This window comes from Canis aureus, chromosome 11 (assembly GCF_053574225.1).
Source record: "Canis aureus isolate CA01 chromosome 11, VMU_Caureus_v.1.0, whole genome shotgun sequence".
Taxonomy (NCBI): domain Eukaryota; kingdom Metazoa; phylum Chordata; class Mammalia; order Carnivora; family Canidae; genus Canis; species Canis aureus.
In genome coordinates this window covers 23,917,383-23,941,974 of record NC_135621.1, presented here as the reverse complement: position 1 = coordinate 23,941,974, position 24,592 = coordinate 23,917,383, and the positions used below count along the sequence as shown (strand labels likewise).

At 60.0% G+C, this 24,592-nt stretch overlaps 1 protein-coding gene across 3 annotated transcripts in view; it reads left to right on the top strand.

The window, feature by feature from the left end:
• Nucleotides 1-3,577: 3,577 nt before the first annotated feature.
• The window catches only part of PRR5 (proline rich 5), a 49,322-nt gene continuing 28,307 nt past the window's right edge, over nucleotides 3,578-24,592 (top strand). The window contains exon 1 of one of the 3 annotated variants that reach the window (XM_077914161.1): nucleotides 3,578-3,646. The gene's annotated coding sequence lies outside the window, so the exon portion shown is untranslated. Of the gene's footprint in view, nucleotides 3,647-4,246; nucleotides 4,390-9,199; nucleotides 9,351-24,592 lie in introns of those variants that run through there. The other 2 variants (XM_077914162.1, XM_077914164.1) reach the window with 2 other exon arrangements.

Genomic DNA, 24,592 nt, shown 5'->3' with positions numbered 1-24,592 from the left:
TTAAAACAAATCATTCTCGTGCAGGCCGAGAGCCAGAATTTGGCAGGGCTGTGTTCTTTCTGGAGGCTCAAGGAAAGAATCCGTCTTGTTACCTTTTCCAGCCTCTAGAGACCCACCTGCATTCCACGGCTTGTGGCCTCCTCCTCCCCCTCTTCCTCCTCCTCCCTCAAAGCCACGAGCGTGGCATCTCTCATCTTCCTCTGGGTCTGTTCCATGCCACCCTTTTCTTTCTCTGGCCCTCCTGCATCCTTCCCAGAAGGGTCCTTGTGATGACAGGGGGTCCATCGGATAATCCAGGATCATCTCCCCATCTGAAGACCCTTAATCGCATCTCTAAAGTGACTTTTGCCCTGAAAGGTAACATACTCACAAGCCCTGGGGATTAGGACGTGGACATTTGGGGGAGGGGGTGTGCATTACAAGCCTGGCACACTGTGTGCCCCTGGGCAAGTCACTTTGGGTAAGTGTTCTCCCCATGTAGAGAGCCCTCAGAGTCTGTGGGTTTTCGCCCTGTCCCACAAGAGACACTCACCTTTCAGAGAAATAAATCTTGCCCACGGCTATAGGTTTGCAAAGCCTTTTTTAAGTGCCAGGCAATGAGCAAAAAAGCTTGTTAAATAGTTTTCAATGACTCAATCACCAATGAAGAAGTAAATGAAAAAACAACTTTGTGAAACTAGCAGGTGTGGCCACCCCCATGGTGGGGACAAGGAGCCTGAGGCTCAGAGTGGACAGGTCCCTTGATAAGGGACTCAGCCTTGTTCTCCTAGCTGCAGAACGTGTGCCCTGCCAGCACCAGGACAGTCCGGGCACACGCTGGGCGCTGGCCTCGTCTGCTCACTTGGCGAGCAAAGGAAGGAAATGGAAGGTCAACCGGCTGCTGCGGTGGGGACAGGGGCCTCACCTGAGCCTCCTGGTGGTTTCCCACAGCCTCACGTGACCCTCAGAGCTGCTCTAACACACACACGAGTGCTCAAACTGGGGTTTCCTGCCAGCCCTGGGGGACACTCCGTTCTCACCAAGTTGCTTAAAAGAGGCAGATGGGCATCCTGGGAGCCCAGCCACCAGCACATGCTTTCTGGGGGCTCCCAGGGGCCAGCTGCTGTCTATGCCACCTGTGTCACCTTCATTTTCACTGTTTACCACCAGTCCTGGGCCACTCGGGGGAGAAGAGCTCAACCCTCCCCCCACCCCCCCAAAAAAAACAGACATATAGGCTCTAAACCAAGAGGTCTTGGGTTCAAATACTGGCTCTGTCATTACTCGCTGCATGGGCATTTTTTCTTAACTTAAATTTTTTAGAGCAGTTTTAGGCTCACAGCATAAATGAGAGGAAGGTACAGAGATGTCCTACACACACACACACACACACACCACCATGCACAGCCTCCCCTGTCATCAGCATCCCCCACCAGAGCAGGACATCTGTCACAACTGATGAACCTGCTGCAGTGACGTATCACCCAAAGTCCAGAGCTGATGTTACGGTCACTCCCGGTGTCGTGCATTCCATGGGTTTGAACAAATGTATAATGACACGTATCCACCCTTGTAATGTCATACACGTGGTCTAAATAAGAGACCGTTGACGGAGGCGTGGGCAGGTTCAGGAGCGCCCAGAGACTGGGATTGCAGGACGCTGCTACCATCCCTGGGGCTGGAAAGAACAAGCAGAGGAAGTGGTGTTTCATACGGAAGCCAGCAGGACCTACAGCTGTGGGGAGCCTCCCAGCAAAAGCTACGGTCATAGAGGGCACAGCCAGCCAGGGGATACAGCACGCGGTCAGCGGGAGGAGATGCCCCATTTCCCTCCTCATCTCCGGCTGTTGCATCCAGCTCTGTCCATCCCCAACCAGGCACCAGCGGACAATGCTGCCCATTGGGGTGGGGAGGTCACAGAGCCTGGCAGGTGATGCATCTGGGGGAACAGGGGTGCCACCAGTGAAAAGCGGCCAGTAGTGCTCATTACGGGGCCATTCATCACCCATTCTTTCCACAAACATCTAGTTGGCAACTTCTGAGGTCCAAACGCTCTCCTAACTGCTGGGGACACTTTGAGGGGGAGAGAAGAAATTCTCTCAGGCAATTTACAGCCCAGTGGACAAACTCAACACTAAAGAAATGATCAGTTACAGAAGAAAATGCCAAGTCTGAGTATTAGGAAGAAAACCGAAGTAGGACAAGGGAAGAAAAAAGAAAGGGAGGCTATTTGAAATCATCCAGAGAACGTGCTGGACATTCCCAGGACACACTCACTACATGTGTCCGCCCCAGCAGGTCCCTCTGTCCAGATGCCCTTTCCACCTTCTGGACGCCCTGGCCAACTGCCCAGGCAGAGGTGCATGTCCCTGGACCCTGGTGAAGCCCATCAGCACACTCCCCCTCCTGGCCTCTAGTCCCCAGGAAGGCCTGCTGCCTGACCTGTCCCACTTTAACAAAGGCAGGTGGCTTAGCTGCAAACAGCCAGATCACAGGAGAAAAAGTCCTGAATACAGAGAAATATTTGCATAATTGCATTTCAAGACTTTTTTTTTTTAAAGATTTTATTTATTCATGACAGACACACAGAGAGAGGCAGAGACACAGGCAGAGGGAGAAGCAGGCTCCCTGCGGGGAGCCGGATGCGGGACTCGATCCCAGGATCCCGGGATCACACCCTGAGCCAAATGCAGACACTCAACTGCTGAGCCACCCAGATGCCCCCATTTCAAGACTTTAAAACCATCACTACACTTGAACACACATAAGGATCAGGAACCACAGTGGGAAGGCCCTGGCCTTGGCAGCCTGGCCTCTGATGACACTCTCCTCTGGCCCAGGATTCCTGCCTCGGGATTCCTGGTGCAGGGACCACCTTCTCCGGGGTCCCCCTTCCCAACAGAGTGCCACAAAGGAGACAAGGTGGGCCTTTTTGAACAGAGGATAAAGAGAACTCCGCGTATTCGCTTTCAGATGTGGGCCCTGGGGGCTCCATCCGGGGGTGTGAGACATGGGGTGCTGGACATCTCAGCCAGGGCAACACTCAAATTTCCACAAGCATGGGAATCGCCTGGAGGGCTTGTTAAAGCCCAGATTCCTAGGCCCCAACCCTGGATTCTGCAAGTCTGGGGTGGGGCCTGAGAATGGGCATTGCCAACAAGTTCAGGGTGATGCCCACGGAGCGGGGGGCGGGGGCACACTTGGGGAAGCACAGCGCTGGGCCATTCCGACGCTGGAAGCATCTGTCTGCTCGGTCCCTGCCCCCTCTGCCAGCCGCCAGACCCTGAGGCTCCCCGCCCCCCGCCCCCCGCCCCCCGCCCGGCGGCAGGGACTGCATCCCAGGGTCGGATTCCTCCTCGCCGCTCGCAGCGCCCCGCACAGGCCGAGGCCCGAGGAGGGGGCGCTCGGGGGGCAGGAAGGGAGCGCGCAGGGGCGGGGTGCGGGGTGGCCAGGGGACGCCCCATCCCCGCGGGCACCGCCTCCAGCCTGCGCAGTGCACCGGGTGGGGGATCCGCCGAGGGCGCCCGTGCCCCCGGGTCGCCTCCCGCAGCGGGTGTCGCCTCGGCCGCGCACCCGGGGGCGGGGCGGGGCGGGGCGGGGCCTCCGAGGCCCCCTCCCCCGGCCCGGGCTCCGGCTCTGCGCGGCGGCGGCGGCGGCGGGGACCGAGGTGAGCGGCGGCGCCGGGCCCCGAGGCCCCGCGGGGGGAGGGGCGGGCGGGGCGGGGCGGGGGGCGCGTGTGCGGGGCGCGCGCGCGCGTGTGTGTGTGTGTGCACGCGTGACGCGGGGCGCGGGGACCCGCGATGGGGTCGGGGTGGGCCGGCCCCGCTCCCCGCCCCCCGCCCTCCCAGCTCGTCCGCCGCGGCTCCCCTCTGGCCCCCCGCCCCGCCCCGCCCCCTTCCCGTCTCTGTCCCTGACTTTCCCGGGTCTCCGCGGGCGGGTCTCTGCGGGGGGTGCAGCCGGCTGTCCAGCTGCCTCGTTCCCTGCTCCTCCTTCCCCACGCTGCCCCCTCCCCGTGGCGGCCCTCCCTCCCTCCACGCTGCCCCCCTTCGTGGAGCGAACAAAGATGGGAGAGGGCCGGGGGCACCTCCTTCGCCAGCCCCGTCCCCCTGTCCGGCTTCAGCGCGGCCCCACCCCTCTGGCCTCTGGCCTGGGCCTCCTCCCCCCTCCCCGTGGGGAGCTGGCCCCGCAGAGCCCCGCGTGGGTGGGGGTGGGTGGGGGGCAGCAGGCGCATCTGAGGGCAGAGGCCCCAGGGCTGGAGCACATAGAGGTCTGTGCCCTCAGAACCAGGGAGCCCTGGGCACGGCCCGGAGAGGTGGCACTGACCTGCCTGGGTCCGGGTCTCGGGCCTCTGGCAAAATCAGACCGTTCACTGGCCTGACGCTTTCGAAGATTGTGTCCAGTGGAGCCAAGGTAGGGAAGACCTGCTGGGCTGGGGAGGGTCCCTGGCCTGGGGATCGCTGGGTGTGGTCTTGGCCCTGGCCCGCCAGGCCACTTCCTGTGGGCGGCCTCCATTTCCCCATCCAAGCCGTGGGGCAGCACTGAGATCCGCCGACAGCTGCCGGGAGGACTGCATGGACTGGCCGTCGCTGTCCAGGTGATTAGTGATGCTTTTGGCCAAAGCCCGGCTGTGCCGAGTTCCCTGGGATTCCAAACGCTATTCCCTGGACCGCATCTGGAGGGGGAGGGGGGCCTCCCTGGGGCCTCTCAAGACCTCCTGCCCCAGGCCCCGCTGGGAGCACCCTTCTGGAGGGGTGTGAGCTACGGGCTCTGGGGGTGGGGCCCAGGGCCACCAGATTGTCCTCTTCAATGACATTGCTTCATAACATGCCAATTCCTGGGCTCTTGTCCCGACCTCGGAGGGGGGTGCCAGGAATCTGTACCATGCAACGCACCCCCCACCTCCACCCAGTGCACTTACAAGGGTGAACGCCGCTGAGTGGTGGCATTGGAAGAGGGCACAAGCTCACTGGCTCCCTCTGGCTGGTTGGCAGTGGGGTGGACCCAAGAACACCCCAACCTGGGGGCGTGGTCTTGCTGTGTCCCTGAGCAAGCTCCTCCCCTTGTCTGAGCCCCAGTCCTCCTCAATCAGCAGGTTATGGCCTCCCTGGGGGTCTTTCCTGCCAAATGGTCTGCGATTCTCAGCCGTTTGTTTAAAATGGGGGGGGCCCTGGGGTGCTGTGGAGTCAGGCAGCATCACAGGGCCACCGCCGGCTGTCCCTGGGGTCCTAGGCAAGCCACCTTGCTTCTCAGAGCCTCCACTTTTCCATCTGGAAACCGTAGTACTCCCCACTCCTTACGGGTCTGGGCTGACCCGAAGAGGCACCACGCACGACACGTGGCAAGCCCGCCGCAAACGTGGCGTAGGCAGTGAGAACACTCTGGGTTTCGGCCACCTTAACTATCCGGCGATGGGGACATCCGCGTGGACTTAATTTCTCATCACCAGGGAAAGCAGCCTGTGCAGAAACGTTGGTTAGCGGATGGATTTTTGTTGTTGTTTTGTTTCTAATGGATGGATTGCAAGGCCTGGGGACGGTCGAGCGGGATCGCCTGGGCAGTCGGGCAGCGTTTCATGGGATCCGGCTGGGCCGCTGGTGCCAGCTCTTTCTGGAGTCAGGCCTTGGAAGATGACACCCAGGTGTCCCAGGAGGCTCCGGGCAGAGCCAGGAGGGCCTGGGCCGAGGAGAGGAAGCAGAAAGCCCGGGGCCCTGTCCAGGTGCCCCGAGTCCTGGGCGTTCATGGACATGAACAAAATCATCTGCTGGGACGTCTGTGAGGAGAGCGGGCTCCCAAGACGCCCGTAGAGGGACAGGAAGCCATTCACTCCTGCCTTCATCCCCTCACTCAGTCCCCCCTGCCTCCTCCAGGCCCAGCAGAAGACAGGAGGTCCCACGAGGTAGAGAGAGCTGCACAGAACGGGAGGGGCCCCAGGTGCAATCTGAATGGGGAGCTGTAGGGTCAGATTGCGGGGTCATTGTTCCTCAGGGTCACAGGGCAGGGTCAGGAAGTCCTGCCTTGGGCTCACCCAGCAGCCCGGGGTGGCCCGGGGTGGCCCGGGGTGGCCCGGGGGTACCTGCTGAAGAAGACAGGACCCAGCCGTGCCCCACGTCCGCGTCAGGAGATGCACGTTAGAGTCTTGGACTGCTATGAAGACGTGGCTTTAGTGGAACAAAAAGGCAACTTCCTGGTGACACTATAACCCTCTTTTTGCCTTTTAACCACATCCCTCTTATACGTCTCAAAACTGAGTCTCAGTGGGGGGAGCACCAGTGGGATAAGGCCTCTGAGATCGGTGTGTGAGCACAGCTCTGGTGACTCAGAAATCCCTAAGTCTCAGACGGCTGAGAGCCAGTCAGGGCCAGAGAGGGGCCACCAACGCCGGGGACCCCAGAGTCGGGCCCACCTTCAAGAGCCGTGTGGACAAGCGGAAGCTGCCTACCTCTCTGAGGTTCAGTTCTGCCACCTGCCTTGGGTCAGCTTGGACTTAAGTGTTGAGATGATTAAAAGCACGGGTTGCGGTGCCCCGGCTACCTGGGCTCGAATCCTGACCCCACCCCCACCCCTACCCCCACCCCCCCAGCAAGTCACTAGACCTCTGTCGGCCTCGGCTTCTCCATCTGTGACGTGGTGACAACTGCAAGCACTCAGCGCCGAGGGGTGTGGCGAGGATCTCTTGGCTCCGTGTCAGGCCCCGAGAGGGACATTCCCCTTGCGCGGGTGGAAGAGTGGCAGCCCAGCCACCTGGGCGTACTGTGGCTCTGTCCACCGTGCCCCGGCACGGGTCCCAGTGTTACTGTCGGGATTGGTACCAGCGTCAGCGCTGAGGGCCACCTCCGGGGTGGCCGGAGGACTGGGTGCCTGGCCCAGAGGAGCCTTCAGCTGACACCCGTGCCCCTGGGTACCCTCGAGGGAGCACAGCGAGGCCCGAGGTGGAGTTTACCGTGGGATTACCACGGGCCGTCTACACCAGGGGCGGGCGGTGGTGCCGGGATTGTCAAGGAAATCCGTGTGGCTCCTTTGAGCACGCAGTGGTGCTGTCCTCAGTTCTGATTCCAGGCCGTGGGCTTCGGCCCAGAAAGAAGGGGGGCTGCCGTTTCCTGAGCCCCTCCATGTGCAGGCCCCACCCGCGGACTTCTCCAGCAGTGATCATGGCCATGCCCCATGAACAGAGAGGCAAACTGAGGCTCACAGAGGCCAAGTGGTTGCCTGGAGACCCGGGCAGCAGACCCAGGAGTGGGGCTGGGGCTCACACCTAGGGTCTCTGGCGAGAGGGGTGCACGTCCCCTTCCCACCGCGCCCACGCTACCTGCCTGAGGGTGACAGGATGTCGCCAGAGCACCGCAACGACGGCAGGAGCTCCCACAGGGAGGAAGCAGACGTCTTCCTCATTTTCTGGAAGGTTCTTATGGTCCTGCTTCTTGTGCCATCGGCCAAACTGGTGAAAAACCTTGTGTGTGTTGCCAGAGCAGTTTCTCCAGCAAAACCAGTCCCCCTGGGGCCCACGGGGAACCCAGGAAGAAAGGCTCGGGGCAGGGAGGACCCAGGCGGGGAGGGCGGCCCCCGTGCGGCACCAGGAGACCCGCCCTCTGGTTCTGGCTCTGCCGCGGACCCTTCGAGTCTGAGCGGTGGTTACTGCCTGGGCCTCAGTTTTCATATCTGTGAAATGGGAATTTCGATTTCTACCCCACTTGGTACCCGTGAAGGGGGAGGGGGGTGGTAAAGCTACAAAATCCGTAAGAGTCAACACACACCCCACCCCAGAGATGCACCTGAAGACCGCTCAGGGGTTTACATATTTGCCCTTGTTTAACAGATGTACAGATGAGGAAGGCAAGGCCCAGAGAGGTCAGTCTCTTGTCCAAGGTCACACAGCAGGTCAGTCCTTAGGGTCTGCTTAAAATGGACTGAGAGCCAGCCATTGAGGCCACGTATTGATGATAATAAACATGATGCTTGATTATGTCCTGTGACAGGGAGCTCACTACCTTCTGAGTCCCTAGGACCGTTGGTCTCGGACTTGAGTAGGTGGTGGTGGTCCCTGGCACAGTAGGCTCTGGGTGGAGAGGGAAGGCCGGGGAAGAACCTGAGCATGGCCTTGGCCACAGTGGGGAGAGCCCAGCCATGAAGAGGTGGGGAGCTGTGGTTTCCAGTCTGTTCTGAAGGGGGATGAGAACCCCAGGGCACGGGGCTGCTGGGAGGTATGAACAGGGGATGTGATGTCAAGCCTTTGGCAGCGGCAAGGGCTTGAGACGCGGTAGCTGCGATTCCTGTCATGTTGTTGCTGCTGCTATGCTTGGTGTTCGTGTCAGTGTCATGGGGGTCTGGTGGCCCCGGTAAAATCGGGGGCCCTGCCAGCAGCAGCCAGGCCCTGTGTTGTCCCTGTGCGCCAGCCTGAGACATGCTCGATATTTTTTGGTTGGATTCCTGATGTTCAGCTCCCTCTGAAGAGAATGTCTCCATGTGGGCGAGGTACAGGGAGACCCTTCATTTATAGGGTCTTGTCCTGTCCCCCACAAAGCACGGGGAGACCCTTCATTTATAGGATCTCATTCTGTCCCCCACAAGTGGGCATCATCAGCTCCACATTAGGAATAGTCTTAGATAGGGTGATGGGCCTGCCCAAGGTCATGTAGTTAGAAGGGGAAAGCTGGGGATACTTCCTGGAGGAGGTGGCATGGCACTGGGCCAGCAGGATGGGACATCTGCCTGGGGCAAAAGGCAGAGGCTGGCGCCCTAGGTGTGGTGAAGGGGAACATGGGAGCTGTCCACAGGGCAGGGCTGAGCCCGGAACCCGGCACCTGGCACCCGGCACCCAGCACAGGGCGGGGCAGAGTGTGGTTGAGGCTCAGGGAGCATGAGCTGAGCTGACCTGAAGTCTCGGCGGAACAGTAATGCACTAGCGGTCTGGGCTCCTGACCCCACCCTGCACCCCACCCAGCCACTTCCTTCTGTCCGGGCAGGAAGGGGTGCTCTGCGGGCTCGGAGGCTGCAGGCACCTTCCTGGGGACTGCTCTGTGAGCGGTGATAAAATATTTATCAGAAACAGCGGCAGCTGGGCTTCCCTGCACAGGGTACAGACAGGGGCAGCTCCCATCCCTCAACCTGTCGGCCTCCCTGAGTCCTGCTGAGTCACTGGGGGGGGTGGGGAGCCACCTGCCCGCGCCCTCCTGGGCCCCTCTGCCCTTTGGCCCTGTGGGTCCCTCCTAATGTGTAAGCCATTCTGCTGCCCGCGGGGCCAGCGCAGTCGTGCTGAGGCTCCAGAGCTTACCCAGCGGCCAAGGTCACTGCACAGGAGGCCAGCAGGCTGCGACCCCCCTGCACTCAGCCCCCCGGGTCCCACCTCCTCAGTCCTCACGCAGCCGGCAAGGCAGGTAGGTCGTCCTCTTGCACCTCCGCTTAGGGGTGGGGACGCCAAGGCTCTGAGCAGGGGAGGGGGCGACGGGTCAGGCCCCCCACCGCACCCCCCACCCCCGGCCGCTCGTGGCCCAGTGGAGATTTGGCCTCTGACTCCTGTCCCTGTGATGCCAAACTCGGTTCCAGCCTGGCATCGGGGGCCCGGGTGTCTGTCCGTCCTGATGCGACACAGAGCTCTGACTTCGGGTTTGTGCTTTTGATTTTTAGAGTAACAGCAACAACAAAAAACAGTAGCAGATGGCTTCTTCCTACTGCCGCGGGGTGGGGGGGAGCAGGGGGTGCAGATTCTTTTGTTCACTCATTCATAAAATATATGCTCGGGCCCTGGCCACCAGCCGGCGTTCTAGGCTCCATGGACCGGCGGGGGACACCGATGCCACAGTGGGGGGAGCCCACGGAGCCGTCGGGGCCTGGGTGCAGCGCCCGGGCCCACATACCGCACACGTACGCGGCGGGTGAGCTCCGCTGGGCCGCCCCGCCGCTCTGAGCCCGGGTCTCCAGCTTGTGACTCGGGGGGGTAAACTGTGCGCTGTTGAGTGACGATTGCACCCGTGTCCTTGTTTTCCTGTCACATCTGCACACCAGCCCGCCGGGCATCCGTCGGCCTTTGGACCAGGTCTGGTTTCCAGAGAGGCCCCGGTGGGCTTTGCGGTCAGCGCCCCCAGGGAAGACCCAGCGCTGGTGCCCTGGGGCCCTTACACAGCTGCTGGCCTAGGGCGGGAGCCTCTCCGCAGGGCTTAGGGTGCTGAAGGCGAGCTCCAGTTCCCGGGGAGCCCCGCTGGCCGCCAGCAGCGGAAGGAGGGAGCCAGGTCACATGCCAGCGACTTATGGGACACCTGTGGGTGGCCGGGGTCGTCTCCACCCCTCCAGCCCACCACCCGGTGCTGGATCAGGGACACTGTCGCCCTTCTCCACCTGCCCATGCACACAGGTCACCCATATGCCCGTTTGCCCCCCGCCTTGCTGTCCCCTCGGCCTCCCTGTGTGTTCCTCTGCCTAGAACTCTTCCTCCTCCTCCAGGAAGCCTCCTTGGCTGCCCTGTATCCACCCAGGCAAGATGGGGCAGGGCTCCTGGAATCTTTGCTCATATATTTGACACAGCACTTAGTGCCCCATGCGCATCTGTTCAGTCTCCCCCCTCAAGGCTCAAGGTGGGGCCCTGCCTGACTCATCCCTGGGTCCCAGGGCTCCACCTCGGGCTAGCACAGAGCGGGACCCCAGGGGTGTCCGAGGAGGGATCAGGTGACTGAGTGACCTCCAGGACTGTGATGGGGTTTTATAAATATAGGGTGAGAGACAGGAGTAAAGCTGTAAGGCGTGCTCCGTGTGGAAGCTCGCTGCCTTTCTGGAAAAGTCTCCGCAGGCCGGGCCTCCATTTTACTGACCTGCAAAGACCATGGACGTTCAGGTGGACAGGAAGGACTTCTGGGGCCAGGAGAGACATGGGGGCGGGGCCACGTTGCAGAGCCCCAGGGGTCATCAGGGCTGGCCTGAGTTCCTCCCCTTGGAGCTGGGTGACCCCCTGTGACTCACCCCCCCGCCCCTGTCAGGCCCCGTGTCCACCCGGCAAATCTGGCATTTACATGTTGGAGGGAAGGCGGCAGGTGGCAGGGCGTGTTCACGGGTGCTCATTCGGTAACTTCGCTTCGAGAGACGTGTGCTAAACTCTGGGAGGCAATTGCCACGAAGTCACAGGTCCCGCCGGCTGGCTCTAGCTCCACCAGACGGGCCTGACCTAGTCTGATGAGGGAGGCTGACGGGACACAGGCCCATGGCGTGATGGAGCTGTCACAAACGGAAGCCCAGGGGAGGCCCCGGCCCAGCTGTCGGCCTTGCATCGCTGGCACCTTGCTGGCAGGTGGGTTTGCAAGGAAAGCAGGTGTGCTGGGCCAGTGAGCGCTGCGGGGCTGGAGCCCCAGAGGAGGGTCAGGTAGGGGTGGTAAGACCCTGGATGAGAGGGCTGGACTCGATCCTGAGTGACCCGTGGGGTGGAGGGGGGAGCGTGCCCCCGAGAGCATCACAAGAGCTGCATCCCCCGAGCCTTGAGCACTCCACCTGCCAGCCTGACTCTGGGGGAGGCACTAAGGAGCCCATGAGATCCTTGCCCCGACCTTGAGAGGCAGGCACTGCTGGGTCCCCATCTCACAGAATGGGAAAACTGAGGCCAGGTCACAGTTAGTGACAGGGCTGTGCTTTCAATCGAGATTTGTCCCCAGAGCCCAACTTAGAATAGCCGGTCTTTCCTGCAGCTCTGGCTCCGGGCTTCCTGAGCCTCCGGGGCTTCCGCTGGGTCATCTGCAGAGAGGGGATTAGCCAGCGGCATCATACACGGAGGCGGAGCCATCATAAAGTTCACCACCTCCGGTCCTCACTGGGACCTGCTCTGTAGTCTGTGGTCAGAGCATCACCCAGGGTGGCTGGTTAGGGGACAAGCCGCCCTGGGGAACAGGGGAACCCCCAGACGTGGGAGACAAGCGAGATTTCACAAGATCAACCAGAAAGAGCCCTGAGCAGTCATGGGCACCTGCCAGCGAGGTCTGCCCACCGAGTCACAGAGGGGGTGCGGCCAGCCCAGGTGAGCCTTGCTCTGCTTTACCTGAAGGTGTAGAGAACCAGCCAATGAAGGGAAAGGCCTCCTCCATGCTGACAGGCAAGGTTGGGGGCCGTCGTCTGGGTCTGTTGGCCCCAAGGCCAAGCGCCCAACAGGTGGGTAAAGGCCCTGGTGTTTGGAGGGGGGATGCTGAGAATGTCCCTAAGGCAGGTGAGCTTCCTCCCTGCGCTTGTGCTAACAGGTGCTATAGGCAGTGGGTAGTCAAGAGGGGAGGAGGGAGGATGAAGAGGCCTGTTCAGGCCCCAGCCAGGGCCCCGTCCCCCCCGTGTTCAGCTGGTCAGCTGGGGGTGGGCCAGGCCCCCTGCGTGTGGCCTCGGATGCTGGGCTCTAGACCCTGCGACATGCTCACCTCAGTCCTCTGTCCCCTGTTGGTAGAATGGGGACTCCTCCCTCTCCCCCACCCAACATTGTGTCTTCCTCCCAGAGCAGTGGCAGTGGCCAAGTAGACACCAAGGCCGGCACAGGGTAAAAGATTTGGCCGAGGTCAGATTCAAATCCAGCACGTTGCTCAGGGCCTGGCACATGCTAGGTTCTCAAGAAATACTCACTGAATGAAGAGGAGGGAAGTACAAACGGCCTCTGGCACTGCCCTCGCGGCCCTGGGACCCCACTGGGGAATGTGGGGGAGGCAGGCCCCGTCCAGCACTAAGTAGGACTTCGGACCACAGGAGCATGTCTGTGGTAGTGAGGGATCCCACTCTCAAGTCTTCCAGGCGGCCTGGACAGTGCCTCCAAATGCAGGTGTATACACCCCAGGGTGGGGCTCGTGGGGAAGACTTTGCTGGGTGAGGTCACCCCGGGCAGGGTTTTGCAGGCCTGTTGAACATGTCACAGCTGCTGAGGGCTCTTCAGGGCCCCCCGAGGGCATCGCCGTCCTTCTCACCCACTGCCCCCTCCGCCTCTGCCCTCCCGTGACTCGCCAGGGGAGGGGCAACGTGGTAGCCTCCACGCACAGGCTCTGGCATCCAGTAGGTGCTCGCGATGACTGACGACTTCATGGTCGCAGCCTCCGGGACAGAGCTGGGCTCAGATCTCGGCCTTCCCCTCCCTGCTGCGGGCCGGGGGGTGGCCAGTGCCCTCTGAACTGCAGCCCGCTCCCTGGAAAACAGGGTGGGAACTCTGATTGGTGGGGTGACCCCCAGGAGGGAGGTGGGGGTGCCCAGCGCCCAGGAGGACCTCTGCCTGAGGCCTCGGGCTCCCCATCCAGAGCATGGATAGCTGGACCCCATGAGCTCCAGGAGCACTTCGGGCAGGGCTTTCTGTGGGAAACAGCAGAGCGAGGAGGGCCTGGGGAGGCCGTGTCGGAACGGGGCCGTCGGCATCCTTCCCCGGGAAGCCCGATTCCTGTCTCTTCCTGCTGCTACGGTGTTGAAATAGCCTTTTTTGGTAAGAAAGGAGGGCCAGGTGGTTTTTGTTTAAATGCCCTTCTTAGACAGTGTGTCGGTTCCCAGACCTGGCCACGTTCTCAGAGGAGGGGGCAGTAGGAGCCGTGGACACAGGTGTGTGAGGAGGGGAGCGTGAAGGAGGGCAGGAGGGCTCAGGGACCCCAGGGGACGTGGGGGGAGGTCCCTCCCCCTCTCCTCTGACACCTCTGGGAAGGGAGTCAGATTGTGGCTGCTGCCCTGCCAGGTGAGCCACCCGGGAAGTGCCCCGACCCCCTGTGTCCCCACAGGAACATGCGTTGCTTCCCGCTGCTTGGCCAGCCTGTCTCTACAGTAGGGCTGGTGATACTTGCACCAGAGGGAATTACGATGGTGTGGTTGCACGCGTACCTCCTCAGGCCTGTGCTTGGCCGCTGGAGAGATGCTCGCAAAGTAACACCCGTTATCAAGATGCACCCAGATTGGAAAAAAATAAATCATGCCAGGAGGTCCAGTGTACCTGTGAGATATGGACTAGTTTTTGGCTCTGAGCTTCCCAGCAACAAGAGCAAAGAGGACAAGAGGATCACTCACTAGATTTGAACACCCTTCAAAAAAAAAAAAAAAAATGAACACCCTTCAGATGAAAGCGCAGGTTTTCCTGGTAATGAGGCCCAGGGGATGATCCCTTCAGGAGCTGTCATGAAGGGGTCCCCAGGTGATGTCCTGAGCAGCACCCTCCGTGTACCCGTGGTCTGGCTTGATCCAAGGCCCTGGTGTCTGGAACCAGGTTCCCCGGCTCTCCCAGCTGCTGGGGAGAGGTGGGGGGCATCCTCAGGAGGTCTGCTAGGGGGACCCAGTGAGGTCCCATAACTGTGAGATGACTGAAGCTCCCTGTGTCGTCTTCAGAATCCATGAGGATTTCTCCTTAATTTGTTATAGAGCCATGTGCATTTAAGCACAAAAACAATGTTTCCCCTCCTCCAAATCTTTGGGTACCACAGGCACTCCATCCTGGTGGTCCGTGCTCATCCCTCACCTTGGCCTTAAGGTGGAGTCCCCACCCTTTTGGAGAAGCCCATGAAAGCCAAGCCCCTCACTCCAGCAAAAGGCACACTCCCAGTCAGGATTTAGGCAGACATTTTCAGGGAAAAACCCAGGGTCTTGGGACCCCAGCTCAGCGGGCTCTGATATAGGGTGAGATTGGGGGAATGGCACATCTCCAACCCCATGCTCCGTGAATATCACTTCCCCCAGCTGGGCTTGGGTTAAGCGTGGGCAGCAGCAAGCTCAGATTGATCTTGAAGCGCATCTACTCTGCAGAGAGCCAGATGTTTTCGTTTTGGAGCTCAACACCTTTCCCAGATGCACCCAGGCACTCGAGTCAGTTAGGATTCTTTTTTTTTTTTTTTTTTTTTTTTATTTATTCATGAGAGACACACAGAGAGAGAGAGAGGCAGAGACACAGGCAGAAGGAGAAGCAGGCTCCCTGTGGGGAGCCCAACATTGGAATCGATTCCGGGACCCCGAGATCACACCCTGAGCCGAAGGCAGACCTCAACTGCTGAGCCACCCAGGCGTCCCTCAGTTGGGACTTCTGTGAACATCGAGGAAGGATGATGGGGAGGGAAGTCAACACTGGGACTGCATGATATTCCCTTGCCCCGGTCCTGTCCCCTCGAGCACCTAGCCCGGTGCCCAGTAGGCTGGGACCACTGAGCCCATCCCATGCCCAGGATGCTGGTTTTCCCAGTAGGCAGCTGACTCTGTTAAGCAAATTCACTTTACAGTCTCTTCCCATTAGTTTCTTGGCTCAAGTTCTTGGGAGCTGTGTCCTGATATTTGTAGTGTGTGCTGTCCTTCCCTCCTGGTAGCCTGTTTCCCTGTGTGCTGTGTCATTGGGATGGTGAGTTTATTTCCAGCCAGGGGTGATCCATGGACACCTGGCCCGGCTTGGGCACCTTTAGGATGGCTCTGGAGGGCAGCCCCAGGCTATCCCCTGCCTGGCCACACCGTGTCCTCTGGGAGGCCAGATGCCAGACCGCAGGTTCCAGGAGACTTGCACGCTTTTTCCTCCCTGGAGCTCAGGTACACACACACACAAGCTTTCCCGGTCATCTGTCTTTGCCAGGGTGCAGATCTTTCTCTGGGCTCCCCATTTCTTAGGGGCACAGCCCTTCAAGAGCCCTGGCTTTGTATGAGGGGCTCCGTTGTCTCTCCCACCGGCCCTTTGCTTCAGGTCTCCCCTCCTGATTGCTGGTTTTCCCCTCTGTCTCAACACCCCCTCTCTGCCCCACAGGGCTGTTCACCTTCCTGTCACATCCAGGCTTTTAAGTCCTAGCCTTTTCCCATGACTTAACCATTATGCTGATACAGCACAGTGAGTGGAGCATAAGCCTGAAGATCAGGCCTGGGAGCGAGACCGCCTGGGCTTGGATTCCAGCACTATGAGCACAGGATGTGCTCAGTTTCCTCATCTGTGAAATGGGCACAGCAATGCTTGGGGTTGCTGGAAGCACTAGGGGCTCGATGCACTAAGGCGCTGAGAATGTCCCTCCGAGTTGAATTATTGCATCTCTCAAGCACTATTCAGGAAAATCAACATTAAATGTGATCTAAGTGTAGCAATAAGACCATCTGAATGATAGTATTATTCCGGCCCCTAGTGATTTTCCTCACTTTCTTACAAGCTCATACAAAAGTTATGCATGTAGTCTTTTTATCCAGCATTTCTAGGAGATGCATAGGGAGAGAGCTTTCAGGTTGTGTCATTCTTTTTTTTTTTTTTTTTTTTTTTTTATGTATGAGAGATACAGAGAGAGAGAGAGAGGCAGAGACACAGGCAGAGGGGGAAGCAGGCTCCATTCAAGGAGCCCGACGTGGGACTCGATCCTGGGACTCCAGGATCAGGCCCTGGGCCCAAGGTGGTGTAAGAATCGTCCAGCCTCTTGACCTTTCAGTGGTCGATGCAAAAGAATCCTAATGCCCCCAGGATAACTGCTTCTCAGGGAGCACTCTCCAGAGTCTGTCGGTTACCTATCTCCAGGACTCCTACTAAATTGCAGGCCATCTCCGGAAGCCAGTGGAATCCATCTCAGCCACCTGCCAGCTCTGTGACTCAGCTTCCCATGAGTGCATAGCCTCTGTCCCTTATCTGAGACCCTCAGGGCCAGATGTGACGAGGGAATTCCTACTGGGTTTTTGAATGATGATTCAACCTGTTGATACCCCGCAGGAGGCATGAGGGCAGCGTCCTGGGGGCCATTAGATCTACACAGAGTGGGGTAGACCAGGACTCTAAATAGCCTGACATTAGGGCAGATTCAGATTTTGTGGCCTGAAAAAAGAGTTTTCAGAGCCTGTGCATTTCCTAGCTGCGGACAGGGATCTGCAACGGGGGAGAGAAATTAGACTCCGCTCCACCTCCAGCAAGCAGAACTTATAGCCAAGGAGCAGGGCCGGGGTCAGTGAGTGGGGTAAGGGGCACTCTTGTGACCGACTCAAGGCAATTCTTGCTGAAGGCAGGCCAGACTGATAAGATATGGAGGGTGTGGGGAGGGGCTAAACTGACCCAGCAGGATGCCTGCTCAAACTGGATCCTGCAAGGACGGATGGGAAGCCCAAGGTTGGGCCCAGTCTAGCGGAGGGCTCTAAGGAGCCTGAACCAACTCTGGTCGAGAAGAAAAGTCTCTGTCTGCATCTATGTGGCATTTACCTCGCACCTCTGCACACCGCAGCCAGGGCCGCAGCAAACATCCAGTCTGATGGAGGAGGCAGGCCCAGTCGCGAGATCCTAACCCAAGGCAGAGGGAAGACAGCACGTACCGATGAGCACCCACTGTGCGCCTGGCCCATTTTACATCTGTGGACACGTTTTCAGCCTTGGGAATCACCCAGGGAGTAAGGTATTATCGTGGTTCTCGTTTTACAGATGGGGAAACTGAGGCACAATTAAACAATAGTAGTCAGCTCGAGGTGGACCTCTGTTCATCAGTAAAGCCCAGGCAGCCCGTGCCCCGAGTCGAGATCACCCTGCTGCCTTAGTGTTCTTATCACTGTCACCGGAGAAGAAATTCGCTGGAGGAAAGGGAGGAAGAGCATCCCCCGTGGAAGGGCAGCACCCGGAGAAAAGCCCGGAGGTGCGAGGCAGGCAGGAAGTCTGGAGCACCAGCAGTCACTCTGCCTTCCGGTTGGATGCAGGTGGCAGAGAGGGGCCCAGAGGGCTCAGTGTGGGGATGAAGCAGTAATGGAAGGAATGGAAGCCGGTGCCCAGATTGTGGAGGGCCTTGGACACCAAGCTTGGAAATCCTGCAGGCGGAGGGCTCCGTCTGAAGCCTCTGGGCTGGCGGGGCCCCGTCACATCCGGGGAGCAAGTCAGTGTGCTGGCAGCAAGGTGGAGTCCTGAGCCTGCCAGGGCTCGAGGGCCTGGAGCGGTGGGCGAGCTGTGGGCGCAGGCCTGGGACATGTACTTGCTGGGAGGGTGGCAGGGGACCTGCCCAGACTGCAGGTGTGGAAGGCCTCGGCCTCCAGGCAGATAAATTCAGTCCACAGTCCACCCTGCGGGAAGCCAGGGACTAGAATGGGCACCCCGGTGTCCACCCTGGCCCTGCCCCCTCACCGGCCTGTGACCCTGTGGGTGACATCAGGACCTAGGACCTCAGTGTCACCTGGAGCGGAGGATGGGGCTGCCCAGTGGGCAGGGTTATGGTGGGGGTATGTGGGCTAGGCACTCAGTAAGGGGTACCTCCCCCACCGTGGGGAGATGGAACCCCCCCAACCCTTCCAGTGAATCTCAGCAGTACTTTCTCCTTCATTGAATCCGTACCCTTGTGGACTTTGAGCCACATTCCTGCAGGAACGGAGGAATGACGCGTGGAACGCCATCCTGGGTGGACACCCCCTCCCCTGGGAGCAAAGCCCTGGACTTGGCATAGTCCAGACAACCCCATGCCACCTCCTTACTGGGCTCTTGGGGCTTTATTTATGGAATCAAGAATTCAGGCCAAGTTTGGATGCTGCTTGTTTTCTACACACCCTGCTGGATCGGAATGCCCGCCTGGGCCTCGTAATTCCCGGGGCCCCGGGACCTCGCTGGAGGGGTAACGAAGGCTCACGGAGGGACAGTGAAGGACAGAACACTTCCTACAGCCCCTCTGCCCTGCACCGAGCCTTCCCATTCGCTCGGGCGCCCCCTCCTAGGTTATCCGTGTGAGTTCTGATATCTCGAGTGCTGGTTCTTTCCAAGGATTCTTCTAAGAAAAGGCTGCCGGCCAAGGAGGTGCTTGAGGGAGAAATAAAGCTGGAAGTCAAGCCCAGTCCCATCCAGCTCTGTCCCGTGTGGCCTCCGTCTACCTGTCTGCACAGCGGGGATGGTAACAGGGCCCACCTCGCAGCGTTGCTGCAAATGCTCAGCTCAGGAACCGGACCCCGAGCAGGGCACGCAGTTAGGGTGCAGGGGCCGGAGCGCTGTGCTTTGGCGCAGAGATGCTCACCACCCGTGTCCTAGGGTTTGTGCGTTCCCATCGGAGAGAGCAGGGGAAGGGGAGGGAAGGGTCTGCAGCTGGCTGGCATGAGGGCCCGACATGTCCACGTTTGGACGTAGGGTTCCCGGATGCAGAGGCCAAACCAGGCGCCGTGGGGGGAGAGGGGAAGGTGATATGGTCATGTCTTAGGTCTCCCTTAACAAATGGCCACAAGCTGGAGGGTTTGCGACAGAAATTTATTCTCTCCCCGCTCTGGAGGCCAGAGGTCTGAAATCAAGGTGTCAGCGAGGCTGAGAATCCCTCCTTGTCTCTTCCGGCTTCGTGTGGCTGCCAGCAATCCTCGGCGCTCGTTGGCGCGGGGCCACCTCACGCCCGTCCGCCTCTGTCTTCGCACGACTGGCCTCCCTCCATGTCTCTGTCTCCGTGTCTTCGCGGGGTCTTCTTATGAGGACATCAGTCATTGCATTTAGGGCCCTGGTCCTCCAGCATGACTGCATCCCAGCCCGGTCGCATCTGCAAAGACCCTATGTCCAAACAAGGTCACGAGCACAGGTACCAGGAGTTAGGACTTCAGCGTGCCTCTTTTGGGGGGGGACACAACTCTACCCACAACCGGGGAGCAATCTGGATGCCCCCAGGACCCAGTCTGGAAGGAAGGTTGCCATGTCTGTATCCAAATCAAGGTTGAAGGGCTGGATGGGGTGGTTCTCCCAAAGGAGGCTGGGAGGAGCGGGCCCCTGGGTGGCGGTGGCCCAGCTCTCCCCACCCTGCACGCTGCCCACCTTGCCTCTAGACGTGGCATCGGCTATGTCCACCGCAGGCCAGCTCTGGTCAGGCAGACCCACGCCGCCTCCTTAGTGAAGGTCATTGAGTGCACGACGTGGAGGCCGGGTGGCCTGGGTTTGAATCCCGGCCTGGCCTTGTGACCGTGGACCAGTCATTTAACCTTCGTGGAGGGGGATCCCCAGCTGGCTTCCCTGTAGACTGGGATGATGGCGGCAGCTGCTCCATATGGGATTGGTATGGAAAGTCTGGTGGCTGCGTCCCGTACCCGGCCCATCGTGAGTGCTTCTCGGGCCTCATCGGCAGTCACTGTTCTCATGGTACCCCATGCTCATGCTGGCGGGTCCCCGGTTCCGTCTCCCCATTCTACATTCAACGGAGGAGGCAAGGCTCCAGGAGGTTAAGGGGCTGGCAGGGGAGGTGGCCCAGCAGGGAACAGCCCCTGTTTGGGGGGCACCGCAGAAGCCTGCAACCTCCGCTGTGCCACATTCCCCCTCTGCTTTACCCTTGCCGTGCCACGGCCACCTCTTTATAGACCAGAATCGGGGTTATACAACGCTAGCCCAGGGGGGCCTGGGGAGCTGGCTGGTCAAGGCCTCATTTAGAAATGGGGGAGTGAGGTTTGGAGACAGAGTCGTGTGAAGGCCGTCATCGTGGGGGTATCGTGTTGGAGACGAGGGACCTCCGCGGACCCGAACCTCCTCACCCACCCCTGGAACTGGATCCAGAGCAAGGGGAGGGCCAGTGTTCTGAGAACAGAGGTCGGAGACCATCCGCTTGAGGAAGAGCTCTGCATGGGGTCCTGGTGGCCGTGGGATGGGGCTGGTGGGGGCTCAGCTGGTAGAGAGAAGACTGGAGGGGCAGTAGAGAGAAGATGTTAGGGGGTGTTGGACAGGACTGGAGCCCGCCCCATGATGCCAGAGACCCTGTCTTTTTTGTCTCCTGTCCCGCTGTATCCACAACACCTAGAACAGTGCCTGGCATGTTGTAGGTGGTCAGTAAATATGCCCTCGGGAGGCGGACTTTGCCTCACCAGCAGTACACGGTCCGAGCTCCAGTATTCCGGAGCTGACGACCCTTGAGAAAGCAACTTAACCCCACTCAGCCTCAGTTTCCCCATCTGTGAAATGGGAGTAATAATAGTTGAGCCTGGCTCTAAGGCCACCAGAGGGGACATTTCCTTCCTCTGGAGCAGTTTGAGAGCAGGCCCCACGCGCCCCAGGCTTGACAAGCAGGAGTCTCTGTGAGGTCCCCCCATTCACAGAAGGTGGAAGGTGTCATTTCCGATGCCCATCCAGCCTGCGATGATGAGCCGCTGTCCAGCCTTGGGATGGTCCCTGAGGACGGCGCGTTGCAAAGCCTTCAGAGGTGGCCAACCTAATCACGGGCGCTGCTGGGGTCACCCAGCACCTCGGCCCTGACTCAGGAATCTTTCCACCACGCGGCCGTAGCAGGCAGCAGTTACAGGGCTTGGCACAAACCCCATGCTGACGTGGCTTGCCTCGTCCCACCTCACCCCTCGTGGGGCAGGCACGTCACCCCTGCCCCCACCGGTCCACCCCAGAGAAGGGAGGAGTGCTGTGCCCGGCACATTGCTAAGCCCCCCCAACTCCGGGATCCCCAAGACCCCACAGTGCAGAAGGGCCTTTCCTCGCAGCTTCGGGGAGCACCAGGCTCAGCCACCAGGGGGCACAAGTGTCTGGAAGCGGGCAAGACGCAGGCCGGCTGAGGACAGCGCCAGTGACAGTGACAGAGCTGGCGGCCATCCACCCCCTCACCCCCAAGCTGGCCCGGCTCCAGCTTCCGCTCTGCCACTTGCTGTGACTTTGTGCACGGGCCTCGCCCCCTCCCCAGCCCAGATGAGCCTGGAGGACCCAGTACAGCCATGGTGGCCGCCCCTGGGCCTTGCTTCTCTGCCGCTCCCGCGGCCCCCTTTGGACCCGGCCCCTTCCGGGTGGGCTGACTCCCCGCTTCTGGGGGGGGCATGCAGGAGCAGGCTGGCGTCCTGCAGCTCCGGGACTCTCCCTGGTGGACTGGAAGCCTGGAGGCCTGCGCTGCAGAGCTGCACAGACTTCCTGCTTCCATCGCGGGCATCAGGCCGCCCATCTGTGGAGTGAGGGGCTGAGCCAGGCTCAGGGGTGTGCAGACCCCAGGCCCCACGAGAGTCCCCTCAGATGCTTATTAGTAATCCCCAGGCCCTGCCCCCAAACCTGACTGAGGCCCCCAGCAGGACTGGGAAGGGGCATTTTGAAGGAACCCCAGGGCGCTTTCGGATGCAAAGTCTCAGCGCCCTGAGCCCATCTACAGGTGCCAGGCCCCTCCTGCAGGTCATCACTGGTCCCAGTGCTTTCTTTACCTGCAAAGACAAAAACCTCTGGGCCAGCCCCTCGGCCAGCAGTACCGCAGGCATCAAAGACACCCGGATCTCCATCTGTGGCCACATCTCTGGGGAGCACATGGCCTCTACAGGGCCTTCTGGTTCTCGTTTCCCCTGTCCAGACTCACCCGTGGGGGCTTGGGGTAGGGGGGTGGTGGGAGGCAGGGCTCCGAACCCTCAATCCCACCCACATTACAGATGGACAAACTGAGGCCCTGGGAATCACCAGACTTGGTGGCAGGGCTGGTGGACCCCAGTTCTGGTTACTCAATCGAGGGCTCTCTCTCCTATCAGAAGGACAAGCCCTGGGGTCGCTCTTGGTGACCAGGGCTCTGTCCTGACCCCCAACACCCCACTGGTGGATGGGAGGATGGACTGCAGCTTCCATCCTGGGGGAGGAAGGGCATGGTTGGGGCCATCCGGCCTGGCATGGATCCAGAGCAAGGTTACTTTGGCAGTTTGGGGGATGGGGATCCCAGCCTCCCAATCCCTTTGACAGGGGCATTTCCATCCCGAGTCTCCGCACGTTCGGGCCCTGTCCTGGGCCAACACTTACAAGCAGTTGCTCGATTCCCAACCTCTTATCAGGCCTTGAAGGCCCCCTACGTGAGTGGGGGCGGGCCTGGTGGGCGCCCAGAGCCCCTCTGCTTGCCTGTGGGGGCAGCAGCTCCACAAGAGCCGTCACGTGGGGCTTAGGCCCGGGAGGCCTGGTCATCTGATGCTTCCCAGGAAGCCAGAAATCAGGGTTTCCATGTCAATCTCTCCATTGTCAAATCTTGGCTGTGCACAGTTTTTGTTTTCTCCCCTGACACTGCAGGCCGTGCAGAACACATTTAGGGGTTGTCCCCTGCTCTGGGTGGGGGGTCACGACAGCCTTGCCTCTGCTTGGCCTCTGCCTCAGATTCCAGCCCTGCGGGTTGGCTGAGCCACACCCTCGCTGCCTGTCACCTGCATAACACAGGGCAGCAGCACCTCACCTAACCCCCACCACACCCCAGCTCTGGGCTCTGAGGTGTAGGCAGATTTCATAGAGGTCGCAGCCGGGGCCGGGGCGCTTACAGCCTTAACACACGCTGTAGATGGCCTTGAAATCCCTCTGCCATCCCTCCCTCCCGAATTTCTTGCTGGCCACTTCTCCCAGAACTCTGCTCTCCCTCTCCACTCCCAGAACCCCCTTTCCAGCAGGACCCCCTCCCCTCTTCCTCTTCTCCCTTCCTCCTGCCTCCTCTTCTGGGCTGACTTACCCATATGCCACCCATTTTTCCTTTAATTTCTCATCCACGGGGTCTGCCCCCCTCCCCCTCCCACCCTGAGTGGCTGCTTCTGCCCCAGAGCCGAGCGCCCCCACCTGAGTGCACCGAACAACCAAAGCCAGCCCTCTCCCCCGGAAGGTGGGGGGCAACCTGCTAACCCCTTGGGAAACCACCATGCATCCCATCCCACCCAAAGTCCAACCCCATGGCCCTGCTCTGCTACACTCGCACCGCTGATAGTGACCATGGCTCTGTCTCTGTCGGTCCAGTCTGGCACTTTCCACAAAGCATCTGTGCCGCATGCCTACTGCGCACTGGGCTTGGAAATGTAGTACGGAAGCCGTCTTACGGTTCCTGCACGCCTGGCTCATGGCAAGAGGATGGAAAGTCACCACATGACCAGAGGGCAACCCCGGAGCCTAACCTGGGGTGAAGGCTGCCAGAGAAGGAGGAGATGGCTGGCACTGGGAGGTGTCTGGTTCCCAGGCCGGGGAGGTGGCGGTGGAGGCAGAGGGACCACACACCTCCGCAGGTGTTCCTAAAAGGGTGAGAAGCCACCAGGGGCGAGGAAGGGGCCAGCTTAGTCCTTCCTGGCCTGTCGGCTTACGCCAGGTCCTGCAGGTCTCAGCCTTGGGGATGATGGACTCTGCAGGTTCACGGTCCTTGATCTCCACTCCATTGATTTTGAGGTCAGGTCAGGGAGTCTAACGGACATGACTGCCTCCCTAGGATGAGGGTAACGTCTGGCACAGAGCAGGTGCTCAGGAAGTGCTGATTGAGTTTAACCGGGCAATGTCTTTAATAGCAAGGTGTGGCTAACCCTGAGAGGTTATCATCATACACTTTCTAAGGGGCTTGGCATGACCTTGGCAAACCAACCCACCTGGCACATTGGGCATGAAGAGCCCCGCTTTGGGGGCTGAGCCAGGCCCCACCAGTGCCTCCTTCAGGCTGATTACTGTCTCTACACTGTGTCGGACTGAATTAGCTAGCCCCCACCCATGGTGTGGAAGGAACCCCTTTCTTGGGTAGCAGGTGCTTTGGTTCTGCCATGGAGAGGAAGTGGGAGATGCACACACCCTGGCAAAAGGGATCCAGTGGCCTCTGGGTTTCAGTTCCCTGTTCTGTACAACGTGGGGGGAGCCTCTGAGCATCCATCACCTGCTGCGATTCTAGGATCAGCACATTTCTCCCCACTGATTTACCAGGGAAGTATCTATGGGAGGACATGAGGTTGGGGGTTGTGGTGCCACCAGAACTTGCTCGGCACAGGCATGGCCCCAGGAAATGCCCAGGAAGTAGGGTGAGGGCAACAGTGCTGTGGTGCCCTA